Consider the following 22,298-nt stretch of genomic DNA (forward strand, 5'->3'; position numbering starts at 1 on the left):
TGCCATGAGCTTTCAAAGCATTATGATGCACTTTACACAACCACCAGAACGCCGTTTCCCATTCTTCACGATATTTCTGCATTCACCTGCTGCTTTTTTTTTTTTTTTTTTTTTGCTGGAGGAGGAAGATGACAAGACAACAGTATACAGCCAAAAGCTGTTCTAAACTCTTTAGAGAAAGGGAGTCTCTCTCCACATGAGCCACACCTTTACAGGCTTGGCTGCTCTGCTGCACAAGGCTTAGCCTCCTTCCCACTGCCTGCAGGGTCAAGGGATGAAGTTTTGGCTCCATAGCTTCATGGGAGTTGTAGCTCCTACTACAGAAAGCTCTGCTATCTGGTTGACAAGGCTGAATACTACTCTCTAGAACTTGCAATGTGAAGCCACCCTTCAGTCATTGTGCAGTTAGGGGCCCCCTTAGGCAGAACTGGGGGGGCAGGCAGGGCACGTGCCCTAGGCACCACTGAGGTGGGGGCACCACACCAGTTCCTGCCACCCCCACCCCACTGCCCAGCCCCAGGGCCCCTCAGCCACTTGCCTCCAGCTCCGGCTGATCGGGAGACCTAGGATCAGCAAGGCCTGCAAACTGCAGAGCTCTTCTCTCCCCGCCTCTCAGCTGATCGGTGGGTGGGCGGGGCTTCCAGAGAGGCCTCCAAGTAGGCCTCCCTGAAGCCTGTACTCGGCAGGCCAAGCAAGCCAGGAAGGAGGAAGCAGGCAGAGTTCTCTGCAGCAGCAGCAGCAGCAGCAGACCCCCTGCCTAGACCATCTAGCACAGCTTTGCCAGGTAGGCTGTGAATTCCTTTTTGTGGTGTCCCCCCCATAGGAATCTGCTTGCCATAGGGCTTTGATATGGGGGTGGGGCGAGACTGAGAAGTCTCTAAATATTTAATTTAAAACAGACTGAAAAATGTGCTGGCTTTAAAAACAAAAACTATCTAAAAAGTGGCTTGTTTCATGTCAGAAAATTACAAAAACTTCTGGAACAAATATTTATTCATTTATTCATTCTTTCATTCATTTATAAATGCACTTATGTTCAAGTTGTTTTGCAACCCAGAAGGTCTGAGTGAGAACTGTGAAGCATGTGTTGTGCTTTTATTTTATTTTATTTTTCTTGTGTGTGAACTGCTCCCCAATAACTTTCAGGGACTTCAGGGTAAATCTGGCCAACCTGTGAATGCAGCACCTCCATTCCAGAGGAGATGTGTGTTAAAGGGCTTTAAAAGCCTCGTGTGGAAATCCTCCTGGAATCAAACTTTACTGAATTTGTTCAGAATTCTGAGAAAACAAACATAGGCTCACCCTGCATGGCTGAAAGTCTCCTTTGTTAATCTGCAGCGAGGGGGCCATTTTAATAATTAGCGTTGCTAGTGTGTAAGTGTGCATGTGTGTATTCAGTGAAATGTATTTCCAGGCAGCATACTTATTTTGAAATATCAGACTTAAATCCTTGGGGGCCTGGGGTGTGTGGAGGCCCTGGATTTTGAGGGGCTGGGGGCCCATTTTAAAATCTCATCTTGGCCCATTCCAACCTTGCTATGCCCCTGGCGGTCACTACACATGGGTTTCTGCACAACACCTGCACAGAAGAAACTTCCATGTAGGAAATGTGTCTCTTGTAAATTGACCCTGAATTTTCCATCCATGACTGGGATATCTGAGAGTTAGAGTCAATAATAAAAGAACAGCACACTGCTTGTGACAGGAAGGGGCAAATTACAATGATTTCTTAGTCTGGCAGGGGCTGGTTTTGGCCCTGGCAGAACTTGGCTGTCTGCTCCTGTTTCAACTGCCTCTGTCTAGTGTGGCAAACTAATGTATCCTCCTCCCTCTTGGTGTCAAAGTAAGCACTGGTGTGGTGAATGCACATATACCCCATCATGAGCCAACAGTCATCATAAGACAAAGGCTGGCAGGAATCATTCACTGGTTTATAGACTCCCCACCACCACCACCACTACCTTCTTCTTCCCCTATTTTGCTAGTGGCTATTTGGGCAGGTGATCCTCTAGGACAAAGTCATGTTTTTAAAAAAGAATGAGATGAGACAGAGAAAATGACACTTGGAATCCTCGCATAACTCCTGACTGTTGTTCTAAGTTTTTTACAGAGATGGCTCGTGTTTTCAGGTTTTGATCAACAACCATGTCTAGATGGTACAGTGTCTCAGGGATTTCCAGATATTGTTGACTACAAGTCCCATCATTCCTGTTTGGACAGGGGCACAATTTCAGTGCTTGCCCTAGGCGCTATTTTCCCTAGTTATGCCTCTGGGGGCCCCTGCAGTTAGTGGCCCCTGGCCCAGCCCCAAGGCCTGGGGTGGGGTGCAGGGGAGCAAACTACATTTTTTATTAACTTGAAATGGAAGACTAATTGTAATCCTAAATAAAGAACGCTTATTGAAATAGGGAACAGGTGGCAAGTCTCAATAGCATAGTGACCCTGGCTCCAATTCAAGAGATACCATACTTATTCTCTGGACCATGGCTTTATTGTATGAGCTCTAAAATGCTTCATTTTCTTTCTTCACAAAAGAATATTACTCCAGACTTTAGCAAGCAACAGCTACTGGCACTACTTGACATTGTTATTGTGCAGCAGCCAAGGACAAGGGCCCAAATTGTTTTTCTTGTGTAAAAGCCTGTCTATTTGAAAGAAATATGTAATAAGACAACATTTCGCTCTGGTGCTAGCCATCCATGTCTGGAGACCAAGCCAGAAGCATTAGGTGGAGTTAACTTTGGCAGACATAATGGTTTTTACCATTCCACTCCTGATCATTCAAGATGTACATTTTAAATGGTTGAAGTACTACCTCCACTAATGAAAACTGCTCTTTGTTTCTTCAGCCATGACTGTGCTTTTACACATATGATGCACAAAATTTAAGTTTTCACAACCGCAGCAACCTCTTGGCACATATTTTGCCTTGACAAATATGTCACCCGTTATTTTTGGCAGGAGACCCTTTTGCAGATAAATGAAATGCTAACTGAACAAGCCTCAGCAGCTACTCTCAACATTTCTTTGGCCACAAACAAAGTGAGATTCTTTCTTTTAGTTTGGCCTGCAGTTAGTTGAAGGGCTGCTTACTCTCTGTGCCCAGCAGTGTGCCAAGACAAGCCTTCAACAAGGAGGTCAGGAAATGGGGCAGAAAAGCTGGCAATGTCAACCAAACTTGCTGAGCACCCACCTAACAACCCATGGCTACCCTACCACCCCATTTTCACTGGAGCACACACTCTGCTGAGGAAGGAGCAGCAACAGGAGAGTTAGCACAATGCAAAGATAAATTCCATGTCGAGGAGGATTGTGGGCAGGATGCATCATCACTAAGTCACCAGTGTTCCTTCTAACAGGGATTCCCAGATGTTGTTGACTGCAACTCCCAGAATCCCCAGCTGCAATGGCTTTTGCTTGGAGATTCTGGGAGTCGTAGGCAACAACGTCAGGGAATCCCTGTTAGAGGGAACAGTGCAAGTAACCCAACTCTTCAGTGCTCAAAAGCAATTAGCAAGCACACATTACAGGCTGTCTCAGTGTTACCAGATTATCGGTTTAGAGACCTCACTCCAGGTCCTCAAATTTTATTTATTTTTGCTTAGAAACATCACAGTGTCGCTGCTACTGTGGTGTAGCCAGCGTGGTGTAGTGGTTAGAGTGCTGAACTAGGAATGGGGAGACCCGAGTTCAAATCCCCATTCAGCCATGAGACTTGCTGGGTGACTCTGGGCCAGTCACTTCTCTCTCAGCCTAACCTACTTCACAGGGTTGTTGTGAAAGAGAAACTCAAGTATGTAGTATACCGCTCTGGGCTCCTTGGAGGAAAAGTGGGATATACAATGTAAAAATAATAATAATTAATAAATAAATATTGTCTCCCAACTTGGGGCCAAGTTTGACATGGTGCTGCAGAGCATCCTGGGAAGCATGCTTTAGAGCAGGGGTTCCCATCTTGGGTTTCCAGTATTGCTGGACAACTCCTGTCAGCTTCAGTCATTGTGTCTGCAATAGTGAGAAGGGACCTAAGGTTGGGAATCTCTCCTTTAAGGCTTCTCTGCTTTTCATGAACAAGCTCCTGGTCTCACACTTCCAAAAAAACAGAAGAGGTGATTGGAATTATCTGTATTTACTGCAAATTTCACTCAAGTGGGCTTGCATGGTTTATTCTTTTTTTTAAAACCACCCTAAAAGCTTTAGGGTTAGTGATGCATTTCAAATTTACAAAGCGAGGCTATATAAACTAAGTCACTTATAGCTAATCTGTGTTGAATGATCCCAAGTATATAATCTTGCTTAAGAAAGGTGTTGCTAGATCAAACCAAGGCCTACCTAGGCCAACATACTTAGCAAGCACCAGATGGTCCACCAGTAACTTGGGAGTAATTATGCAGCCTTGTGAGCCATGCAGATAATTATGAGGCCACCAATTAAGTTAATCTCCCTTCCGCCTTCTCTTCATGGAATGTAGTCCCACTTTGAGAAAACTCTCCTGTTTCTGCTCCTTCCCTTTCTGAGCAGAGGAAATGGACTCAGCAGGGTGGCCATGTGTCCTCTTTTATCCCAGAGTCCTGGACAGTTCTCTTTTTTAAGGTGCTGCCTGGAATTTATCCAGATTGCTGTTTTGCTTGGAACTGGGACAGCTTGGTCAAACCCTCTCAATTTTTTGTTTAAAGCTTTGTTTGGGACACTTGGCGCTTCAGAAGCAACTTTCCCCAGCTTTCTGGATACACAGCATCCTTGAGAAGCTGGAGGGGAGATTCACAGCACCAGGGAACAAAATGCCACATTATCTGCTGGCAGTACGTTTCCTGGCCTCGGTGTTGGAAGACAGAGAGCATGGGCCAGTAGCAGCTCAGCAGGAGTGATCTGTAGTCAGTTCATAGCCGGTCACAACCACATTACCTCACTAATGTGTACAACAGACTCAAAGCAAGACAGTATTTTTGCCTTCACGTTTTAGACTGAGGGAGGGGAGATGTAGTGCAAAAGAAGCTTGCCTAAAGCCATCCAGCAAGTTGAGGTGGGTTTTGAATTGGGTACTTCAGAACCCACAACCTTACTTCTACACTACAGGTGAAACTCGGAAAATTAGAATATCGTGCAAAAGTCCATTAATTTCAGTAATGCAAATTAAAAGGTGAAACTGATGTATGAGACAGATGCATTACATGCAAAGCGAGATAAGTCAAGCCTTAATTTGTTATAATTGTGATGATCATGGCGTACAGCTCATGAAAACCCCAAATCCACAATCTCAGAAAATTAGAATATTACATGGAACCAAGAAGACAAGGATTGAAGAATAGAACAATATCGGACCTCTGAAAAGTGTACTGTGTACAGTGTACTGTGCTTGACTGGCCAGCAAACTCGCCTGACCTGACCCCATAGAGAATCTATGGGGCATTGCCAAGAGAAGGATGAGAGACATGAGAACAAACAATGCAGAATTGCTGAAGGCCGCTAATGAAGCATCCTGGTCTTCCATAATACCTCATCAGTGCCACAGGCTGATAGCATCCATGCCACGCCGCATTGAGGCAGTAATTGCTGCAAAAGGGGCCCAAACCAAGTACTGAATACATATGCATGCTTATACTTTTCAGAGGTCCGATATTGTTCTATTCTTCAATCCTTGTCTTCTTGGTTCCATGTAATATTCTAATTTTCTGAGATTGTGGATTTGGGGTTTTCATGAGCTGTATGCCATGATCATCACAATTATAACAAATTAAGGCTTGACTTATCTCGCTTTGCATGTAATGTGTCTGTCTCATATATCAGTTTCACCTTTTAATTTGCATTACTGAAATTAATGGACTTTTGCACGATATTCTAATTTTCTGAGTTTCACCTGTATACGTTAGGCGCATCTCCTGGTAGCCTTGCTCTCAAATGCAGGCATAGGGTAAGCTTGTAGGTGATCATGGTGAAAAACCATCTGAAAAGTATCTAATATCTACCAATACATTCTATTATAAACTTTGAAGAATCTGTTTGTATTTGTTTATTTGTGCAAAATAAAATCATACTTCCCAGTGACATTTGCATACACAATCCTGCCACTGAAATTAGCTGAATGCACAAGGCTTTGCATTGGAATATACTCAGGGAAAATTTAAATAATTTTTTGGTAGTTTCTTTGAAGAAATTCCCAATACCATACTTCCTAATTACCTACAGATATCAAATTTTGCATGAACATTCCTGCCATTTAAATTAGCTGGGTGCACTACATTTTATACCAGAATATCTCGGGGGGGGAGGGGAGTTTAAATATTTGTTTGTATTTTTTTAAATTCTGAATATTATAATCATATTTTAACTGCTTTTTTTTTGCAGATTTTTACCATTCAACCAGATCAATAATTCCAAAATGACATCATACCCAAGAAAAGCAGAAGATCTTTCTCAGATTCAAATTTACTATTTAAATTTACCATATACGGCCATTATTCAATAAAAACTATGCTTGAAGTTGAAATCCTTCAACTTTCAAACTGTTCTTTAATTTCCTTTGGCAAGCACATTTAATTAATTTTTTATTGCATATAGTACATTTAATTTCTTGAACTTTCCTATAGGAAATCCATGCAACGACTTTGCCCAGTCAATGACAGGCCTCACCTACTGAACTATGTGTTGACGTCACAACACTTGCCAGTTGTTGTCTGACCTGGTGATGTGCCAAATATGGAAAATGCTGTGTGGGAGGAGAAACCAATTATGTGATTGACATCACTGCTTCAAATCAATGCCACTTAGGTCAAGGGAGAATCATTATAACTAATGAAGGTCAATAAAGAGTTCAAATTATAGATTTCTGCAGGAAATTGCCAATACATTGAGAACCTATGGTTTCAACCTTGAATATAATTTCTACAGGAACCAAGCTATTCAAATATGGACCTTTTTGCAGACTGCTGCCATTTGACAGAGAAGATACAGAGTTAACAGACTAGACGCACACACTAGGGCTGTGCATTGAATTTGACCTCTTTAAATTTAAAGTCAAGTAAATCAAGAAGTCGCAAGCCACTGATGGTGTTGTGGAAAGTGGCAAACTATGAATATATGTGGCGGGACTGTAAATAACTCAGAAAGTTATTGGGCTGAGGTGGCAGATATAATGAGGTTATCACTGCATATACTGTGACCAGAACTCCAACAGATTTCTCCTAGGCTTTATCTCTGATGTAGTCCCCAATAAAGTACAATTAATTCCAGATAGTTAATTGCAACTAAGAACTTGGGTCCCAGAAGAAAACTAAGATGGGGTCTGAGATAGAAAAATGTTAAGAGCACCTGTATAAGGTTAAATTTGCATATTTAATCAGATTCTGAGAAGGAAGCAAAGGCATTAAGTCAATCTCAACTTTTGTAGAAAATATTTGAGATGTTGAAATGTGCAGCATAGCCAAGATGTCAGATGAGAAACCTGATTTTTTTTTTAATATAGGAAGAATGCCTGTGCAAACTACATTATTTTTGATATAACGCAATATATTATATATGCCCATCATGAAAGACTGTATAGAAAAATATTTCACATTACATAGCTTGTAGGAATTTTGCACGTCCTTAGAAGCACTTTATTCCACATGTTCCTGGGCTGAACCTTGGCAATGGAAGTTAGAGCAAGTCCAGAAAAGCACTGGCTCAAATTAAGCCCCAATACTGCACCCCAAGGAACAACATATTGTTATGGGCTGCTTTTAAGCATGCCTGCTTAAAAGTTTCACTGAAATAGTGGTTCTCTGAGCTTCTTTCATAACATCAGGTGATTTCCCACACACGGTTAGGAAGAAATGATCTGCCCCTAGTGGATTCATTATCTCCCGACCTTCACTCTAACTATTCTTCTGGAATCCAGTGGTGTAAGTCGTGGCGGGTAGCATTCCCTTAGCAAGGACACGTTCTCCATACACCCTAAACCAAAGCCTTGAGGATTGCAAATGGAGTTATATTCTGCCAAGCCAGAAATCAAAGAACATCAGATATCGAATGCTGAAGGCCCCACGTATTTGCCCTGGTCACAAGACGAGACATAACACTGGCCAAAGTGTATCTCTGCATCATTTTAAATATCAGTAGTAAAATGCATCAGCTAAGCAAATGCTTTCCAGAACCATTTCATTTGAGTACTAGCATCATTCACAAAAATGGGGGAACAGACTAAGAATCAGATTTATACAGCAAAAAAGCATTTTTCTCCCTAGAAACAAAAAGAAAAAGATTGGTAGCTTCAGCTATTATAGTGTTCAAGTCTTTGTTGGAGACTATTATTTATTATTTATTTATTTATTGCAATTTTTATACCACCCCTCCCAATTTGGCCCAGGGCGGTTTACAAGCAAAACAAACACAGTCAACATCAAACAGCAAAAACAAAACTCCTAAAATACCATAAAACAATCAGATAAAAGACAATTTAAATATCCTGGAAGGCCAGGTGAAACAGATAAGTCTTAAGGGCTGTCCTGAAGGTCAATAAAGAGTTCAAATTATGGATTTCTGCAGGAAATTGCCAATACTAATAGCCAATACATTGAGAACCAGTGGTTTCAACCTTGAATATAATTTCTACAGGAACCAAGCTATTCAAATATGGACCTTTTTGCGGACTGCTGGCATTTGACAGAGAAGATACAGAGTTAACAGACTAGACGCACACACTAGGGCTGTGCATTGAATTGAAACAATAATGGGATCTGATTCAAAACAATCAGAACATTCATTATATTGGTTTTGAAGCAAAATTGCTAATACTGGCACTGCGGGATACAAAGCTTTCCACATTGGGCTTTATTAAACTCTGTCCAATGTCTGGATGGCTGCTTTCCTACTGCTTTTCTCCATTAATGATGTCACAAAACTTGCCTGTTGTTGAATCTGGTTATGTGCCATTTATGGAAAATGCTGGGTAAGGGGGAGACAGCAACTAACATCCCTGTTTCAAATCAATGCCTCTTCAAGCTTGCAACTGCTCAAAGCATGCTGCAATGAGTTAATCTCCCTTCCAGTCACAGTGATTGGGAGGAATGATGTAGAATTATATTGTATATACTTAGGTGCTTCTGTGTCTGTGCCCATAGCACAACTGCTGCTACACAAAAACTAAATGTCTCCCATACTTTTGTGCACAGTTGCTGCTCCTCCAAAACCACATACTTCCAATGCCCTACCTGCCTGGCTTATTCTCAGGCACCCTAGCACATACATCAGCCTCTGCTTTGGGAGAAGTCCACTCAGGAGGTACTTGCCTCCAAGAATCCAAGTAAAACAAGGGTCGAGGTGGGGGCAAGACAGAGAGGTTTGCCTACTTCTCAGAAAACCTGCTGCTTCTGCATGAAATCATTAGGGCTTGGTATCAAGCCCTAAGCAAGGTCCATCACACCTGAAGTTTCATTCCACTCTCTTACAATAATATTTATTATTACAATAATAATAACATATAGAAATTTTGATGTTTTCCCATTTCTTCCTATGGGACAATGCATCAACCCAATATGGTACATCCAACAGTTCCAATCACAGGCCTTGCACAGCCCTACACACACACAAACAGTCCAATACTTTTTTATTTTGGTCTAGTTGCTAGAAAAACAAGAGGCAATTCTGCCACCTCCCTGTGTTGTTTTAGGTCAACACCTTCAATTAAGAGACATCTTAATCCACCAGAAATTACTGCCCCTGGTTCCAGCCCTGCACCAGCTGAGGCTCTGCCACCCACACACATAACTTAAGTTCTCAAATTAAGAATTAATATATCCAATTATAAATGAGATCTTTCATCTTCACTGCCAGTTTTCCTCTTAACCACTAAATTACATTGCCATGGAACAAGTGGTAGACAAGGACTAGTGTAATTTCTCTTTTTAAAAAATCCATTTTTAATCTTCAATACACAAATATGCAATACAAAATATAAAAAAATGATACAACATGTTTTCTAAACAATCATAGCCAAACAGAAATTGCCACATTCATAATACCAGCTTAGTATAAAATTTAAAATCCATATAAAATTTTATCTTCCAAAAGTGGACTCCATGGATTACAAAAGGATCATCTTATCTGCCTCCCTTCTTTCAATCTTATGGATTCTGTTATTTTCATCATTTGAACCACCTCCCAAACCTTTTTCCACCATTCAGTTACAAAGAGATATTCAGAGGCCTTCCAGTAAGAATGTGCAAGCCACATCTATTCCAACCATGGTTCATAGGAACGTAAGAACAGCCCTGCTGGATCAGGCACAAGGCCCATCCAGTCCAGCATCCAGTTTCTCACACTGGCCCACCAGATGCTTTTATATGTTTGTCCTTAAGTATGCTTTCCATCAATTTACCCAGTACAGAAGTGAAGCTAACTGGCCTGTAATTTCCTGGATCCCCCCAGAACCCTTTTTGAAAATTGGGGTTATATTAGCTACTTTCCATTCGTCTGCTCCAGAGCCTGGTTGTAGGGACAAGTTACATATTTTTGCTAGGAGATGAGCAATTTCACATTTGAGATCCATCAGAACTATTGGGGAGATGCCACTAGCCCTGGCAATTTATTATTATTATTATTTCTTGTTTACACAGCCAGACAGGTGTTATTGACTGGTTTGTTTTATCCAGACATCGAGTCCTTCCCAAGGACCTGGGATGCCAGAATTTTATCATCAATACTGTTGGTTATTATAGATATCATTGCAAAATATAGGCTGTTCCCAGTAAAGCTGCTTTTTGTAATTGGCTGATGGTGATTTCTGTGGCCCCGATGGTGTTGAGGTGCTCTTCAAGGTCTTTTGGAACTGCACCCAGGGCGCCAATTACCATTGGGATTATTTTGGTCTTTTTCTGCCACAGCCTTTCAATTTCAATTTGTAGATCTTTGTAATTGGTGATTTTTTCTATTTCTTTTTCTTCTATTCTGCTATCCCCTGGTATTGCTATGTCGATTATTTTGACTTGTTTTTCTTTCTTCTCGACTACAGTGATATCTGTTGTATTGTGTGGCAGATGTTTGTCTGTTTGTAGTCGGAAGTCCCATAATATTGTTACATCTTCATTTTCTTCAACTTTTTCAATTTTATGGTCCCACCAATGTTTGGCTACAGGTAGCTTGTATTTTTTGCAGATGTTCCAGTGTATCATCCCTGCTACCTTGTCATGCCTTTGTTTGTAGTCAGTCTGTGCGATCTTCTTACAACAGCTGATCAGGTGGTCCACTGTTTCATCTGCTTCTTTACAAAGGCGGCACTTGCTGTTTGTGGTTGATTTTTCTACTTTTGCTCTTATTGCATTTGTTCTTAGTGCCTGTTCTTGTGCAGCCAGTATTAAACCCTCCGTTTCTTTCTTCAAGTTGCCATTCTTAAGCCATTGCCAGGTCTTGGTGATGTCTGATTTTCCACTTATATTGTGTAAATATTGACCATGCAGGGGCTTATTTCTCCATTTTTCTGCTCGGTTCTTGACTTGTTCTTTCTTGTAGGCCTGTTTTGTTTCATTGGTGTTGAATAGTTTCGCGTTCTTGACCATTTGAAGTGCATCTTCTTAACTGTCCCTTATATATTCTTCAAGGCCTCTTTTCTCCTCCTCTACTGTTTGATGGACTTGCAGCATTATAATTATTGCAGCATAATTATTATTATTATCATCATCATCATCATCATCATCATCAAGAAGTTTAGAACATCCTCTCTCATCACCTCAAATTGGCCACATTCTTCAGCCTCCAAGCCTGAGAAGCTCAGTTCCAGAACAGGGATATGGCCAGTATCCTCCACTGTGAGGACAGATGCAAATAATTTGTTCAGCTTCTCTGTAATCTGTTCATCCTCCATAATATTCCCTTTCATGCCAACATTATCTAACACCCCAGATCGAACAGCCTCCCTGCTTGTTCGATCTAGCAGGGAGGCTGTTATAGACAGCCTGGTGGAAATCAAAAATGCTTCTCTGAGGGAGGACAGGATGCCTCCTTGTCTTAAGGAGGCAATCATTAGACCTCTTCTAAAGAAGCCTGCATTAGATCCCTCAGAGTTGAGCAATTATAGGCCTGTTTCCAACATCCCAGGGCTGGGCAAGGTAATTGAGAGGGTGGCGGCCTCTCAGCTCCAGATGGTCTTGGAGGAAACTGATTATCTAGACCCATTTCAAACTGGTTTTTGGGCGGACTATGGGGTGGAGAGTGCCTTGGTCGGCCTGATGGATGATCTCCAATTGGCAATTGACAGAGGAAGTGTGACTCTGTTGGTCCTTTTGGATCTCTTGGCGGCTTTCAACACCCAGATCTACTTCTCCATACCAACTTCTTCAGGAGCTGGCATATACTCTCTAAGACCCTGCCTGGAAGCAGTAATGGGCTGGATGAGGAAGAATAAACTGAAGCTGAATCCAGATATGATGGAGGTACTTATTGTGCAGGGTCAGAATTCCAGAGAATCTAAACACTTCAAAAAATCCTTTAAAACACACACACACACACACACAACTAAGTACCCCCCTGCCTTGCAGGTGGCGTGGGGTGTAGTTGGCACTGTCCAATTACAGTCAAAATGAACAGAGACGATTTTGATCTACCTGTTCTAGATGGGGTCTCACTTCCCCAAAAGGAACAGGTCTGCAGTCTGGGAGTACTTCTGGATCCATACCTCTCCTTGATTTCTCAGGTTGAGGCAGTGGCCAGAGATGCTTTCTATCAGCTTCGGCTGATACACCAGCTGCACCCGTTTCTCGAGATCAATGACCTCAAAGCAGTGGTACATTTGTTGATAACCTCCAACTTGACTTTTGTAATGCGCTCTACATGGGGCTGCCTTTGTATGTAGTCTGGAAACTCCAGTTGGTTCAGGATGTGGCAGCCAGGCTGGTCTCTGGGTCATCTCAGAGAGACCATGTTACTCTTCTGCTAATTGAGCTTCACTGGCTGCCAATAGGTTTCTGGGCAAAATACAGAGTGCTAGTTGTAACTTATAAAGCCCTAAACGGCTTAGGCCACAGGGTATTTAAGAGAGCGTCTTCTTCACTATGACCCACACTGCCCATTGAGGTCATCTGAGGAGGTTTGTCTCCAGTTACCACCAACTCGTCTGGTGGCTACACAGAGACGGGCCTTCTCAGTCACTGCCCCGAGATTGTGGAATGCGTTCCCTGCTGAGATACGATCCTTCTCATCTCTGGCAATTTTTAAAAATCACCGGAAAACCCATCTTTTCACCCAAGCTTTCCCAGCCTTTTTAAATTGTCTGTTTTTAATTTTATGGCTGTTTTAAATTGTTGCATTGTTTTAACTTTTGTGTGTGTTTTAATTGTTTTTATGTTAACCGCCCAGAGACAAAAGGTTGGGCGGTATAGAAGTTTAATCAATCAATCAATCAATCAATCTAGGGGTCCAACTGCTTCCCTGGCAGGCTTTCTGCTTCTGATGTATTTAAACAAGTTTTTGTTATTCCCCTTGACACTTCCAGCTAAATGCTCCTCAAACTCTCTTTTTGCATCCCTTATTGTCTCCTTGCATTTCTTTTTCCAGACTTTGTTTCTTTCTGTTCATTTGTGGAGGACTTCCACTTTCTGAAGGAAGTCTTCTTAACTTTGATAGCTTTCCTGACACGACTTGTTAGCCTCGTTGGCGTCCTCCTGAACTTGGTGGTACTTTTTCTCCTTCTTGGTATACATTCCAGTTTGGCCAGTCCGAGTTTGAACCAGATTGGCACTGGTTCTAAGAGAACCGGTGCAGGTATATACTTGAATAGGGGAAACTGGCAAGGACTCCCTTTTACAAATAAATGGGCAATCCCTAGCCTAAGTGGTGGAGCACAAAAGAAAAAGATAGATACCTGATATTTGCAGGCAGCAGAGACAGTAGAAGAGGCAGTAGTTCCTCCAAACTTCTTTCTTCTCCAAACCCAGCCTCCCAAAGATCAGCCTGGGCCGGCAGATGCCTGGGCCACAGCGCATGCTTGGAGGTCATTTTCGTGACCTCCAGAGGCCATTTGCAGCACCACACAAACTGCGTGGTGATGCAAACAGCCTCCATGCATGTGCGGAAGTCACAAAAATGGCTTCCATGCACGCATGGAAGCACAAACCAGGCTGCAGCTGGCCCAAGCTGATCTTTGGAAGGTTAGCGGGGTGGGTGGGTTAAAGGAGCTGGTAATACCTCCACCTGCAAATAGCAGGTGTCTATCTTTCCTTCCCCCTACCCCGCCCCCGTTCTTAGGATAGGGATTACCCCTTTACTTGTAAAAGGGAATCCGATGAGGATTCCCCTTTACAAGTATATATCCCAAATGACCTACAAACTGGTTTGGTGGTCAAACAGGACCAGACCCAGTTCAGCCAGACCCTGAACGAGACCAGGCCGGTTCGAATCCAGTTCGGATTCAAACCAAACCAGCAAAACCAGTTCCATGCATAGGAACATAGGAAGCTGCCATATACTGAATCAGGTCCACCTTAATATTGTCTACACAGACTGGCAGTGGCTTCTCCAAGGTTTCAGGCAGGAGTCTCTCTCAGCTCTATTTTGGAGATGACAGGGAGGGAAACTGGAACCTTCTGCATGCAAGCATGCAGATGCTCTTCCCTAAGGGGGATATCGTACAGTGCTCACATGTAGTCTCCCATTCAAATGCCAACCAGGGTGAACCCTGCTTAGCAAAGGGGACCATTCATGCTTATTACCACAAAACCAGCTCACCCCTATCTTCTAGTGCCTTGCAATTCAAACTGGTACCCGTTATGGATTGACCCTTTACTGATAAAGGGGAACCCTCACTGGATTCTCCTTTACAAGTATATACCCAAAGCAGCCCGTGGTCGGACCAGACCCAGTCCAGCCCTCATCCTGACCCGGACCAGGCCAGCTCGAACCCAGATTGGATTTGAACTGAAACAGCAAAAACGGTTCCATGAACACCTCTACCTTCTAGTGTCTTGCAATTATCATTTTAGCAACAGTCAAAAGGCCCAGTGTTAGTGTTCTCAATTTACTGGGGATATTTACAAAATATTCCAACCGAACCACTTTAAGGGTTTTTTCCCAATTATTATTTGTGTTATTCCATTTAAATTATCTAATATGTACTTCCAAAATTTCAGAACCACAGGGAAACTCCATAACATATGGAGAAAGTCTGCATTTAAATCCCCACACTTGCAACACCTCACAGAGCTCTTGTACAGTATACTTTATTATTTTGTTGTTGTCATGTACCATTGATACAATACTCTCAGAAAATTTTCTTTAATGTTATTACAAATAACTTTCATTGCTTAGCCACTGAAGATATCATTCCATTCTTGTTCTGTCATCTGTACCCTCAATAGGTTGACTCATCTAGTTTTGAAGGTATGTTGTATTTCACTATGTTGAAATTTCATGGTATGTTGTAGTTTTTCACTATGTTGTATTTCATGGTCTAATAGCAATTGATAAAGCTTAGCCAATGTTCCATTAGTTGATATTCCTTTAGCCAACTTTCAAAAACTGTGCATTCAGTTCTCAATTAGCTGTTACTAGTTTTATTGCCTACATAACTTCTTAATCTGGTATACTGGAGCCAGTCCACTGTCTCCTCATTCATTCTTTTAGTCAATAGATTAAAACTTAAACATTTTTTGTTCTGAAAGACATTCATGCTTATTATTATTATTCATATCTGGTTCTATTATTGCAGACCCAAATTTATTCTTTATCTGCAATATTAAAGAACTGATAAAGGAACCTAAAGGAAAAAATATTTGGACATACAAAACTTTTACATTTTTCCCAGTTTTGCATCAATTCATTTAATATATAGTTGTCATAATTCATCATACCTGACCTCCTATAAGGATGTTCACTTACCCACAGTAAGTAATCTTATGGTACATGCACCTTTAAAAGCGTCTATGTCCTTTGCAGTCTTCCATTTTAGAACCAATTTTAATCTTATTACTTTAGAATAAGGTTTTAAATTTGGTGCTGCAATGCCTCCGTTTTTTAGTTACCTCTGCAATAATGATACCTTTGGTCTCTTAGTCCAAAGAAAACCAGTTATTAATTTCCGCCACTCTTTTAGCTTCCTTGCTGGAATTTCCACTGGAACATCTCTAATGAGTAAATTTAGGCATTAAGTTTAACTTCACTGTATTGATCCTCCCTATCCAGGAGATATTTAACTTAGACCAACGTTCTAGCTCCTTTTGTAGTTCTTTCCATAGCAAACCATAATTAGCCTCAAACAATTCATTTTTATTTGCTGTTAAATATATACCCAGAGGTTTCTCTGACCACTTTACATTATGACATTTAGCTATTTTTTCTTTAACTGTAAATTTTAAATTTCCTGATAACTAATGATGGCGTAGTAAAATGAGTTAATGATAATATCAGGGAATATTTTGAATTTAATAAGACTGAGAGGGAATAATTCTTAAAATCAACCAAGTAAGCTTGTTCCTAAATTCTCAGGATGCCATCTCTCTGCGAGATGCCCTAGTTGGGAAAGGATTACAGATTTCCTCTCCAGCTATCTTAGATCTTTATGATAGCCTAATTAGTCTCCTTTCACCCATGCTCACCAACTCCTGCCCACCAGCTAGTCAGCGCCATAAAACCCCCTCCCGTCCATGGTTTGATTCTGAGTGTCACGGTGCCAAGAGGGCCCTCATTCAGGCCTTTAAATCCCATGCTGAAGGTACCTCTGTATTCAGTTTGCAGGATTTACTTAATCTGAGGCATCAATATAAGAAATTGTTGAAATCTAAGAAATTTCAATTTACTAAAGAAAAATGGTCTGAACTAATTGATGCGGCTAAATCAAGGAATTAAACAAGGTTTTGGTGACTGATCTCTTCTCCTCACGTGAGAGCTCCCTCCTCGCCGACCTTTATTGTTCCCGCAGAATCATGGGAGCGTCATTTCCACAAACTCTACAGTCAAACTGATCCTACAGAAGCTAAGCTAGAATTAAATACCTCTGACCTTTCCTATTGGAACCCAGTTACATGCTCAGAAATTGAGGCCCTTGTCAAACAAACTAAACCCGGTAAAGCTCCCGGGATCGACCGCATCATTATTGAGATTATACGCACTAACTTAGAATGGTGGGCCCCTGTTCTTGCGTCATTATTCTCATTTATCGATAAGACTGCGAAAATTCCTCAGGATTGGGGGGTTGCTTTAATTATCCCTATTTATAAAAAAGGAAGCAGACAAGATCCCGCAAATTACCGCCCAATTAGCCTCTTGAGCATTATCTCTAAATTATATGCAAAACATCTCCTGATAAAACTGGCTGACTGGATTGATGCTATAACATCCTGGCTCCTGAACAAGCCGGATTTCGTGAAGGCCGATCGACCATTGAGCAGGCCTTTATACTCCAACATCTGGCTGAGAAATATACTTGTAAACCTGGCTCTGCCCTCTATGCGGCATTTATTGACTTAAAATCTGCCTTTGATTCCATCTCTAGGGGCCACCTTTGGGCTAAGCTGAAGGATTTATCCATAGATAAGCGTCTCCTATTACTAATTTATAAGCTACATGAAAATACATCCTTAAGAGTTCGTTATAGTGTACAGGGTCACTTATCTGCTAAAATCCCCACACATAGAGGAGTCAGACAAGGGTGTATTTTAGCCCCTTTTTTGTTTAACATCTATATTAACTCCATAGTAACTCATATGAATGCTCCTTCTATTCATCCGCCCAAACTGGCTCATAAACATATATCAATTCTGCTGTATGCCGATGACATGGTTCTCCTGTCACTGACTCCAGTCGGCCTAAGGCGGGCACTTGCATCACTTAGCTCTTTTTGTGCAGAGGAGGCCATTGAGGTAAACTACCAGAAAACTAAAGTACTGGTATTTGCCAAACGCTCCAAGCCCCATGTATGGAAAATAAATGGCCAATTAATTGAACAAGTTAAAATATTTAAATACCTTGGCATAGTCTTCCATGCTTCGGGAGGCCGTCAGGCCCACCTGAACTATACCATACAGAAAGCCCAGCTTTCTGCCAACTTAATTCGATCTTTTTATTTCACGAAGGGCGCTGCATATATACCTGCTGCTATTAAACTCTTTGCAGCTAAAGTACACCCACAGCTTACATATGGTGCACAATTGGGCCCTTTCTGCAATTTTTCACCTCTGGAGGCCATACAGACAAAATTTCTTAGATCCATCTTCCAGGTCCCAAATAGTGTCTCAAATGCCGCTATTAGACGGGAGGCAGGCCTCTAAACTTTGGAATCGGTTTATTGGAAATGTATTTTCCTATTCTGGTTAAAACTGAAGTTCTCACAAGTGGGATTAGTCCCTCTTATTATGACTGACTCCTTTGATTCGAGATGGAAACGGTCGCTTAAAATAAAATCTCAACTTTATGGGATCCCACTTGAAGAACTTGTTAGGATGGGCTCTATTACAGCTACGAAGGTTATTAAACAGCGAATAATTGATACTGACCTACAGGTTGAAGCCTCCAAAATATCTAGAGGTTTGTATATAGGTAACCAGCTCTACAATCTTAAGCCTGCTGATTACCTAAGTAACATAACTTTTCCTAAATTTAGGCGTGCCTTGACCCTTGCACGTCTTAATGTTCTTCCAACATCTGTGCTTAAGGGAAGGTTCAAGGGGATTCCTTATGTTTTGCGCCTCTGCCCTTGTGGCTCAGGTGCTATTGAGTCGACTGCACATTTTATTCTTTACTGTGACCTCTACAGGGATGCCCGTTTAGATTTTATCTCACCCTTGTTGAAGTCTTTTCCTGGCCGCTCAGATGACTTTTATCTTGATTTATTACTGACTAAATTTGATAGTATGAGTACTAACTCTGTGGCCAAGTTTTGTTACGTTGCATGTAAGTTGCGTATTACTATTTTATGATGTCTTATTCTCTTTTTCCTTTTTGCTTGTGTTTGTTCTGGTCATTGATCGAAATAAAGCTTGTTCTTGTTCTTTACATTATGACATTTAGCTATTTTTTCTTTAACTGTAAATTTTAAATTTCCTGATAACTAATGATGGTGTAGTAAAAGGAGTTAATGATAATATCAGGGAATATTTTGAATTTAATAAGACTGAGAGGGAATAATTCTTAAAATCTGCTCTAGAATGAAAAGAGAAAATGGATAATTGAATAATGTAGAATCCAAGGGGAAAGCTGTATTTATTTATATGTTTGTTTATTACATTTTAATACTGCCCCATCCAAAGGCTCTGGGTGGTGCACAACCAGTAAGAACAAGGAATGCAAGGAAAAGGCAGTGGAATGGAATCAGGAATATAATGAAACAGATATTATGTTCAGAGAGGCAAGTGCAGACTGCTTTTCCATGTTCTTGCTTCTGGCTGTTTGTTAGCCCTACCTCTATTCCAGGACTGTAATACAATTAACTAAAGCCCCATTCAAAAGCTGGCCCGGATCAATGAATTGATTAACCAAAAACAGCACATGTAACAACTTAAGTTAAAATAACTAGAAAAGAAACACAAGCAATCCTTAGATAAGAAACTCAAGGAAGAACTAGATATGCATCTGATTCAGTTTTTGAGAAGGGTAACTATGCAGATAAACTGTTGGCTAATTTTATAGCCAAATAATGTAAGAAGAAATTAATACCATCAGTTAAGCCAAATGAAATGGGGAAACTAACAAGATCAAATGACAAGGCAGTCCAAGAATTTGAATTCTTTTACAAACTCTATTCCCCTGGTGCCTCTATGATGTACCATTGGAAAAAAATTTCCCCAACAATTACAGCTTCCAAAAATTTCTGAAGAACAATACGCTTTTCTTAATGGCCCCGTTACTACAGATGAGATTACTTCCAAAATAAAATGTTTAAGTTTAATAAATCACTAGGACCTGATGATCTTTCTTCAGCATACTATTTCCAATTTAAGCAAGAACTATCTTTACCTTTAACTGTTAAAAGATAACAGAAGAGTTCCAGATTCATGGAATCAATCAAGGATAGAACTGATTCCAAAACCTGATAAATATCCTTCATCTGTAAGTGCCTACAGGCCAATTTCTCTGCTTAATGTAGGTAAGATCTTTGCTTCCATGTTGTTACAAATGCTGAATATGGTACTTTCAACTATTATTCATGTGGATCAATCAGGGTACATATTAGGGAGAAATATACCTACAGCAACTAGAAGAGCACTGAATTTGATTAATTTTGCATCAGGTGAAAAAAGATTCCAGCACCTTTTATTTTTCTAAGATGCAGAAAAGGCACCTTTCTTGAAAAGATAATTTTGATAAAGATTTCTTGAAAATATACTTTTTCTATGATGCAATGAATGCCTTTAATATAAGTGGTTTCTTTAGCAAGATTCTACAAACCTTTGGCAGCCAAATTGGTCACGAATCTGCTCAGTTCAGTTTATTACGATCACTGATCCAATATACAGTCCCAGAACCAGAAAAAAATGATCCTTGAAAATGAACAATGATACAGATGTATAAGTACAACAATAAAATATATATAATAAAATACATAAAATTGAAATAAAATAGAATAGGATAGGATAAAACAAATGAAAAACCTGAATTAACCATTTCTATCATAGAATCATTTCGACAATGGTTTTTCCTGTGATACTTTGAAGAAGCAAGAGAGAAAAAGTATTGACGCTTTTGAACTTTGGTACTGGAGAAGACTTCTGGGGATACCATGGACAACCAGGAAAACAAACAAACAAATCAATCCAGAATTTTCACTCGAGGCACAAATGATCATACTTTGGACACATTATGCGAAGATATAGTTCCCTTGAGAAGTCCATAATGCTGGGGAAAGTTGAAGGAAAGAAAAGAAGAGGACAACTAGCAGCAAGGTGGATGGACTCGATTACGACAGCAATGAATGCACCACTGAGAGACCTTAAAGGCAAAGTTGAAGACAGATCATCCTGGGAGAGATTCTCTCTATGTGGTTGTTAAGAGCTGACACCGACTTGATGGCACTTAATCAAATGCGTAATCACAGCTGTACAGAATTTGGCCACCAGAGACAGTGGTGTATTTGTCAGAAAGAAATCGGTTTATATAAAACTCATCAGAGTGACAAATCAAATTGGACTTATATGGACTGAACTGGCATCTAAGTGATTTGGTATTAATTGAAACAATCTGCCCCAATTCAGCATGCTTCCACCCATTCAGAGAGTACAAAGGGCATCTCTCAACTAGTAATATATCACTAGCCAGACCGCAAAGCTAATAGTCATTGCAATAGCTAAAGGAACAGCCACCCTTTATCCAAGAGAGAGTGCAAGCAAGTGTCCTCTGACTACTTGGTTGTGGAAGGACAACAAGATCTTTAAAGTATTAAAACTTTAAAAGGTTACTTGCACACACAAAAACCCTGCACCTAATTGTCTGCAATTTGGCAAGCATCATATCCTCAGAAGGGGCTAACATATCTGCAACTTTCATCCTTCTGCCAAGAAATGAAAGACTTCTAGGCATGTACTCTGTATTCACTTATAGGCATTTTAGTTAGTTACTAGCTGGCTCCTCCTTCCCTCTTGGCTCCCACCTCTCAGTCCCCCTCCCTTGTTCTCCCCCCCACCTCTTCCCCCATTCTCAGCCCATTTTGACTGCCGTTATGTCCCCCCACTTCTTCCCCACTTCTCCGGCCACTTCCCCTACACCACCGCTTTCCAGCCTCCCCAGCCCCCGCTTTCCCCAGCACCACTTTCTCTTGGCCAGCCATTAACCTGCCCATTCACTTTCCCCCGGCAGCTCACTTGCAAACTCTCGCGAGAATTACCACACATGGGATTAGCAACGGGTACATTTAAGAGAATTATATATAGAGATTATAAATGACAAAATAGTTTATGAGGCTATGTAAACCCAATATAAGTTATAAACTATAATGGGTTTATAAATTTGTGCAGAAATAACTGTAAATTATATCAAAATTTTATTAGACCAAGGTCCGGTTTAGACCAAGGTCCAACACCCACCATCACCAAGGGTGTAACAAAGTTGGAGTGGGACAAAAAGTGAAGTTGGGCCCTTGCCCCCCCCACCCTAGCCCCCTGTCTTCTCCCACCTCCCCCACCATATCTTTGCTGCCGAAACACTATAAGGACATAGTGAAACACATAATATTCTCAGAAAGCAAGTCCAAAGGAGAGGAAGAGGAGGGAGGATCACTGCCAGACATTCTTCTCCCCTCCTGTAGAGAACTCATCTTGCTGGAAGCCAAGATGAGTCCTCCAATCAAAAGCAGGGAGAGCGAGCGAGCCCAATGAGCAAATTGTTACCCAGGTGGTGAGGCCACT

The 22,298-nt window shown here is 41.1% G+C and overlaps 1 protein-coding gene and 1 long non-coding RNA gene across 2 annotated transcripts in view; one reads left to right on the forward strand and one right to left on the reverse strand.

Moving 5' to 3' along the window:
• The window catches only part of GRK5 (G protein-coupled receptor kinase 5), a 252,331-nt gene that overhangs the window by 215,437 nt on the left and 14,596 nt on the right, over positions 1-22,298 (reverse strand). The window lies entirely within an intron of this gene.
• On the forward strand, positions 662-6,487 carry LOC128350724 (uncharacterized). The gene is made up of 2 exons (XR_008319426.1): positions 662-784; positions 6,346-6,487. It is a non-coding gene; the product is annotated as an uncharacterized LOC128350724 (long non-coding RNA).

Source organism: Hemicordylus capensis, chromosome 3 (assembly GCF_027244095.1).
Source record: "Hemicordylus capensis ecotype Gifberg chromosome 3, rHemCap1.1.pri, whole genome shotgun sequence".
NCBI classification, from domain to species: domain Eukaryota; kingdom Metazoa; phylum Chordata; class Lepidosauria; order Squamata; family Cordylidae; genus Hemicordylus; species Hemicordylus capensis.